General features: G+C 48.2%; 1 pseudogene; it reads right to left on the bottom strand.

Moving 5' to 3' along the window:
- Positions 1–5,660: 5,660 nt before the first annotated feature.
- Positions 5,661–6,189, bottom strand: LOC100941595 (annotated as a pseudogene).
- Between the last annotated feature and the right edge of the window lie 1,941 nt (positions 6,190–8,130).

An 8,130-nucleotide genomic window follows, 5' to 3' on the forward strand; every position in this document is an offset into this window, starting at 1 on the left:
AAAAAAAAAAAAAAATAAAAATAAATCAGATTCAGTGATTCCTCTGCTTTGAACGTTGTGCTGGCTTTCCAGCACTTTCCAGCAAGACCTCAGGCTTTACATGGTTTCCATACTCTGTCCAACCCATCCCTACTTATTCCTTTTACCACCTCATCTGGTGCCTGGTTTGGCCGCTTTCTCTCAGTGTCCCAACCACACTCTCCCCCGTCCCCCTTTTTGTTTTTGAGTCAGTCTCAAGCTGTTGCCCTGGGTAGAGTGCCATGGCGGCATCAGAGCTCACAGCAACCTCTAACTCTTGGGCTCAAGCGGTCCTCTGGCCTCAGTTTTTTGTGTTTTTTAGTAGAGACGGGTCTGGCTCTGGCTCAGGCTGGTCTAGAACCTGTGAGCTCAAGCAGTCCACCCACTCAGCCTCCCAGAGTGCTAGGATCACAGGCGTGAGCCACCATGCCTGGCAAACACACCGCCCCCTTTCATCTCCTTGAAAGCCTTTACACCCTCCTACCTCCTGGCCTTTCTTTGCACAGATTGTTCCTGCTGCCTGGAAACTTCCTCCACTCTGCCCGCAGCCCCATCTCCTGCCCACCATTACCTCCTACTTATCCTCAGATTTCAGCTAAAAGGTGACCCAGGTCACATCCTTCCTGACCATTTCGCTGTTTTTAGCTGTGATTATTTGGCCAGAGTCACTCCCTCCCCACCCCCCATTAGAAAGTAAGCTCCTGGATATAGTCCATGTTTGTTTTGCTTGGCAAAATAATACCTCGCACAGTACTCAGCACTTAATTAGCCCTGAATAAATAGGTATCATTTCAGTGAATGAATGAAGGATATAAAATTTAACTACATGGGCTTCACACTGGAGGAGGAGGAAGAGCTCTTCCCATTCTGTCGTCTTAGGAACTTAGTTATTAAGTTTGGTATATTATCTAAGTCTACCTTGTAAAGTTAAAAAAATATATACATCCACATGCATACAGCAAAGGTTTATATACTATGCACTGTATCATAAGGTTAATTAAGAAAGCAACTTTTGGCTTGGCACCAGTTTCTCAGTGGTTAGGGTGCTGGCCACATACACTGGGGCTAGTGTTGCCCTCGGTAGAGTGCCGTGGTGTCACAGCTCACAGCAACCTCAAACTCTTGTGCTTAAGCGATTCTCATACCTCAGCCTCCTGAGTAGCTGGGACTGTAGGTGCCTGCCACAACTACACCACAGCTATTTTTTTATTGTTGTTGCAGTTGTCACTGTTGTTTAGCAGGCTTGGGCCAGGCTCAAACCCACCAGCCCCAGTGTATGTGGCTGGCGCCCTAACCACTGAGCTATGGGCGCTGAGCCAGAAAGCAACTTTTGACAATAAGAAAATTCCCAAGACTATTAAAGCTACAGGGGAGGAAAATAAAACTGATTACAGTGTAGCTATTACACTCTACCTCTGCCACTAGTAGGCAATCTGACACCGATTGAGCCAGAATCAAGTTTGTGTTCATAACAGTGCATGCGTATCAAAGTCAAAAACAAAGCGTGAGGCTGTGAAGGTCTGGGTTAAAGGCGGTACAATTGGGTGCTGGGAGCAACAAGCTAAGTGCCCGTGGCCATAGAGCACAGCAGTACACACTCTCCCTTTGTTCTGGGGTCTTTTCTTTCTTTCTTTCTTTTTTTTTAAGATAGAGTCTCATTATGTTTCCCTCAGTAGAGTGCTGTGGCATCACAGCTCACACTCTTGGGCTTAAGCGATTCTCTTGCCTCAGCTTCCCAAGTAGCTGGGACTACAGGCACCTGCTGCAATGCCCGGCTAATTTTTGGTTGCAGTTGTCATTGTTGGTTAACAGGCCCTGGCCGGGTTCGAACCTGCCAGCCCTGGTGTATGTGACTGGCACCCTAACCACTGAACTACAGGCACCAAGCAGCAGGGCTGTTTCCTGGGAGCCCGGGCCACCTGCTCAGGATATCCCCTGAGGTGGCATCTCCTCTCTCACCTGCTACTCCTGTGAGCTTGGATGGGTCCAAGGTGGCAACCTGCTGGCCAGTAGCGTGGGGGGCAGCACCTAGGACTACAAGGTTACCACTTCCAGGAGCGCCTATGTTTGCAAATGCACCAGCCAGTTCTTTCTCCAGATGCACCGGAGAGGGTGGGCACTCTGAGGCCTTCCCTTCCCCCTTCCTTCCTTCTCTCCTTCCCTTCCCTGTGAGCTTTTCCAATGCTCAGTTCATTTCTCTTCCTTTCTTACAAGGGCTCTGCTTTCTAAGTTTTCTTCTCTCCCCTGATCATTTCCCCTAGACCTGTCCCTTCATTCATGTCTCCCCCCCAGTCTCTTCAGCGTCCCCCCTCATGAAGGCTTCCAGAGAAGGTGCTGTAGGGAGGTACTTCCTGGATCCCTGCCCTTTTCTTTCCCAGCTTGTTGGGCCCCTGCTCCCAGGTCTGAGGACCGCAGAGAGGGATGCTGCGAAAGAAAGACGGAGAGGACGCCAAAGGCAACAGCTGCGGCATTCCTGCGGCTCTGGGTGCTTTTCTAATCTGGAATGTGACTCAGGACTCCAGGGCTTCTTTATACCCAGTAATGAAAACAGCGGGGGTTCAAAAGCAAAGCTGTGGTGTAACAACAACAAAATAACAAAGGAAAAATAAATTAACTCTGCGATCCCACATTCAAAGCAGTTCCCTACTAGACAGCCTGACGGGGCCCACGCTCTGGCTGCTGGCGGCTGGGAAACCTGGGGCCCTGACACGCTGCCTTCTTGGTCTTCTCTGAAGGGACATTGAACTTCCTCTGAGAGACTCTCTAGGAACTCCTGACCTCTGTCTAACGTGGCAAATACGGGGAGACGTCAGAAGGTGGCAGCGTCTGTGTCGGGCACCGCGCTCTGCACAGGCTGCTGGATGCGGTACTTGGTTCCTGGTGCACCGGAATGGCTCCAACTGGGACAATGATGAGATTTGAGGCTTTGAGTTGAGGATGAGTAGATGAGATTTTGGATTTAGAGTGCGCGCTGGCGTGACTAAGGCTTCTGAGGTGTTGGGATGGGGCGAACGTATTTTGCATGTAGAAGGGACACGCATTTGGGGCACACCGGAGACTGGACTGGTATGGGTTGAGTTGCACCCCCCCCATAGAGATGTTGGGATCCTGACCTGTAGCACCTCAGAACATGACCTGATTTAAGAGATTGAATCTTTACAGAGGTTACTGAGTCAGAATGAGGTCATTGGAGTCAGTGCAGAAAGGGGAAATCTGGACACAGATGTCCCTGAAGAGGGTCTGTCAGGTTGTCAGTGTGTGAGCCACTTCTAGAACCTGATGGTCTGGAAAACAGGCAGATTCTGGTTTTCCAGATACAAATTTTGGCCTTTTTACTCACCCTGTGAGTAGTTAATATATGAAAAAGGTGGAGGAGGGTACTTAATATCTTTCTTAGGGTTAGGTTAGGCTTGCTGAGACTGCGTCTTAACCACACAGCACAGAGCACACACCGGGAAAGTGGGAGGTCTCACTGCTATTTAAGATCAAAGTGCCATGAACTTTCCACCTGGAGATGCCCTTTTTGTTGTTGTTGTTCTCTCCTTGCTTTTGTTGTTGTTGTTTGATAGAGTCTCACTCTGTCACCCTGACTAGAGTGCTGTGGTGTCCTAGCTCACAGAAATCTCAAACTCCTAGACTCAGTCACCCCCCTGCCTCAGCCTCCAAAGGAAAGAATTTGTGTATCCAAACATATCTAAACATAGACAAAGATACAGTAAAAATAATGGTGTTATAATCTTACTGTCATATGTACACATGGCATATTGTAAGACTGTACACTAATGCATCACATTCTCTGCCATCCTGAGGCCTTTGCCTGTGCTGTTCCCTCTGCCTACAATGCTTTTCCCTCTCTGCCGCGCCTCCTGGCTGTCTTTAACTCACTCTCCAGACTCAGACATCAGTTCCTCTGCAGGTGCTTCTCCAGCTGTGCCTCCCCTCCCTACAGCACACCCGGGGTGGGGGTGGGGGGATGTTCTCTTCCTCCGTGTCTGTATCATTCTGTCCTTCCACTGCCTGAACGCTAAGGGCTCTGCACGATATTTAATAATTACCTGTAGCTTAGGCAGCGGGAGGGTGGTATTTGCAATACAAATTGTTTTTTATTTTCTTTCCTTCAATTTATATCCAAATCTGCATCTGTATTCCACTGAGCTGGCTGGAAATTCCATTTCAGTCAAATTAGACCCCTTCCCCCACTCCTAAGGGTCACACAGGAACCTGAGAGGCTTGTGGGGTGCTGGGAAGACGAGGGAGAAAAGGACCTTGAATTTTTAGTGCATCAGGTTAGGGCCATGATGTCTCACTATTTGAGCCTGAGAAGCCCCTTGAGACCCAGCAGCTCTGTTTCTGTGCCGGGCACACAGCAGAGGTATCTTTGCTGGACCCTTTGTTGGACTCTGGTTCCTGGGCTCTTTCCTCTGTGATCTGCCAGGAACGGGGGCACTGTCCCTGCTCCTGGGAGCTACAAATCTCTCCCCTGCTCCTTGGGGACACTGGCCAAAGCTCTCTCCATTCGCCCCCAGTTCTCTTCAGTGACTATAGCCTGCCCTAAAACAATGAGATGGTGCTACCTTCAAGCGGCTTCGCCTTTCAGTAGGACAAAGAAATATGGAAACCCAGACATACTCTCAGCAAGGGGAACAGACAAATTATCTCAATAAATTGTCCTACTGTGCTTCTTTGGATCCCCAAAGGCGTTCCCAGGACCTAGCACCTAGTCCACCATATGTACTATGTACTTGATGAGGATGTGGGTAAGTACATGTTGCATCTTAGTTGGCTCATGGTGCCCACTTAGGGTTTCACAGGTTGCGCACTGCACAAATGTGGCGGATTTGGTTATTGGCTGAGCGCTTTCTGGCAGATGTCTTGTAAAGCATCTTGTGAAGGGGGAGCTTTTTTCAATTTGTACAAATGCTTGAGATCTAGGCCCTGACTGAGACCTTACCTGTTTCTGTATTTCCTCAATAAATTCCTTGCATGCAACAAGGGGTAAAGCATAAGAAACAAAACATTGAGAAATCCAGATCACTTTTCCCTTGATAAAAACACTATGAGATGTTGACCTTGTCAATCCACAAGCTTTATAATAATAAAAAGCGAGTTGCACAAGAGCAGGCAAGAAGCAGATGCAGCATTAAATGATTCCTGCTGAAGTTATGTCAAATTCAATGCACAAAAGAGCTGTGAACATCATGCCTGCAAGAGGTACAGTGATTTGTAACTCTCCGAGTATTTGTAGATATTTATAAGTAACCTGTTCTAAACTGTTGTGGTTTTATTTTTACAAATCTTTTTCAAATCTCTTTCTTGATGTCATCTGAATGTGTTCATGTTGCCTCTTCTAATAAAGGACAGTAAGGTTTTCTCCAACCTTCCTAAAGTGGTTGTTTCTCTATGAGGACTCGTCTGTGCTCCATTGGGGTCTTTGTTTTGTGTTTTACAGATCATGTGGCCAAGGAGCCCGTGGAAGACACAGACCCCAGCACTTTCTCCTTTCACATGGTAGGTTACGCATTTTACGCTAATGGTGATGACTCTCATTCTGCTTTCCTTTCCCTCTGCTCTCTCTTTGGGTTTTTTCTTTCTTTCTTTCTTTCTTTTTTATGGTAAAAAGTTATATATTTAGAATTAGCCAGCTGGACTTGGTTTAGATGATCCCAATCTTGTTGGCAACATCCAAAGCATCGTAATCAGGAGCCAGTCGAACATATGCCTTCTTCTTGCCCTCAGGCCTGATCAGGGTGTTGACCTTGGCCACATGAATATCATAAAGCTTCTTCACAGCCTGTTTGATCTGGGGCTTATTGGCTTTGACATCCACAATGAACACAAGTTGTGTTGTTGTCTTCTATCTTCTTCATGGCAGACTCAGTGGTCAGGGGGAAATTGATGACAGCATAGTGGTCAAGCTTGTTTCTCCTGGGGGCGCTCTTCCTAGGATATTTGGGCTGCCTCCGGAGCCTCAGAGTCTTTGGCCGCTGGAAGGTGGGTGATGTATGGATCTTTTTTTTTTAGTGGCTGTGGATGCCTTATAGCACTGCCTTCTTGGCCTTCAGTGCCTTTGCTTTGGCTTCAGCTTTGAGAGGGGCAGGAGCTTCCTTCTTCACTTTCAGAGCCATCTTGTGAAAAGAGCCTCTCTTTGAGGTTTTATTATTCCATATTTCCAGGAGGACCAGAAACCCCAAAGGAAGATTTTCCTGGGATAGACAACTTCATCTTGATATTCTCTGTGACCATAATAGACTTTAGGTCCTTCCAGGCTAATAGTGGTCTCTTTTCACGCACCCCAGAAATGACCTGAGACTATAAGAGAGCTCTGTTGACTTGCCTACTTTTTTTTTTTTTTTTTTTTGGAGACAGAGCCTCAAGCTATCCCCCTGGGTAGATTGCTGTGGCATCACAGCTCACAGCAGCCTCCAATTCCTGGGCTCAAGCGAGTCTCCTGCCTCAGCCTCCCAAGTAGCTGGGACCACAGGCGCCCGCCACAATGCCCAGCTATTTTTTGGTTGCAGCATCATTGTTGTTTGGCAGGTCCAGGCTGGATTCAAACCCGCCACCTTAGGTGTATGTGGCTGGCGCCTTAGCCACGTGAGCCACAGACACCGAGCCGACTTGTCTACTTTTAACGCTGTTGATATAGTAACTGGGTGGCCTCTATGCTGGTGGACACACACTTTTTGATTTATCTCTTGTTACTGCTTTTAATCCCAGAAGCTGACTTCTGAGCCCTGCCTTGTCCTCCCCTGACCCCTCTGAGGTGCGTCCACGGCTGTCTGGTTTACCAAACACATTGTTTTTCAACCTGCGAAGATCCTTTGAGATGGTGAGGCAGGTTATTTGTCCCTACACCACCACCGAGATGGGAGCCCGATTTCCTTCCTGCATGGCCCTGCCCAGCTCTGCTGCTTGCTCAGGACAGACTTGGTGCCCTTTGGTAGCCCTGCCCGTGATCCCATGCAGATAGTGCAAGACACATTCCTTTGGTTCCAAGCATTTGGAGGACAGGATCTATGGAGTTGTAAGAAGTTTCGGTTAACTATTTTAGTGAGAGTGATGTTCATATAATTAAATTACATGGCTTTAAATCTGGAGTATCTTTAGGACTACAGGTGTTTGTTTTCCTGTCCTTTAATTACCACTGGACAGTTTGGTAAGGGCAGTCAGCTTAGGGGACCAAGCTTTGATGCACAATGGAAATTAACCTGAAACAGGTTATCTATCTCTTAACTCTCATCAAAATGGAATGGACCGCCCATGGTCGCGGCATATGGTCGCTCAGGGGTAGTGTCACCAAGCCTTCCTTTAGGTGGCCCTTTCTTTTCCCTTCCCGCTCCCCCCTCAGGGATTATCCAGGTCTCCCTCCCTCAGGGCCATTCTCCTTACTGCTCCCCTTGGGTCTGGTCATCTCTGATCACTTCTCCACGCTGGAGACAAAGCGATCCTTCCGAGGCTTCCTTCTTTCTAGCTTCTTAAGGCTGTCCTAACAAAGTGCCACAGACTGGATGGCTCGAGCAACAGATCTGTGTTCTCTCAGTTCTGGAAACTGGAAGCTTGACGTCCAGGTGTTGACAGGGCTGTGCTTCCTCTTTAGAGAGGAATTCTTGCCCCGTCTCTTCTCACTTCTGGTGGTCGCCAGCAAGCCCGGGTGATCCTCAGTGTGTAGCTCCTCCCTCACTTCACAGCAAGTGGCCGTCCTCTCCCTGTGTGTCTTCTGAGTCATATTGGGTGAAGGGCCTCCCTGACTCTGGGGTGACCTCATGGAAACTGAACTGATGACATCTATAAGACAAATTTCCAATTAAAGTCATATTCTGAAGTACTGGGGGTCCGGACTTCAACGTGTCTTTTTGGGGGAAACTTAATTCCTGTTTCTAGCCCTAACTTGAGCTTAATTCAAGCCCTACCATTCCTGCTGTGTCCAGGATTAAGAACAGACTCCGTAGTGTGGCAGGGGAGGCCCTTCACGATCTTATCTCAGCACCTGCTGCTCATCTGAGGCGCCAGGAGTGTGCAGCTATTTGCTGTTGCTTTAATACGCTGAGCTCTCTCTCCCTCATGGGGTATCAATAGTGCTGTTCCCTCTGGCAAGGACAGTCTCCCGCATCC

The sequence above is a fragment of the Otolemur garnettii genome, unplaced genomic scaffold, assembly GCF_000181295.1.
Source record: "Otolemur garnettii isolate 467f Iridium unplaced genomic scaffold, OtoGar3 scaffold00116, whole genome shotgun sequence".
Classification (NCBI taxonomy): domain Eukaryota; kingdom Metazoa; phylum Chordata; class Mammalia; order Primates; family Galagidae; genus Otolemur; species Otolemur garnettii.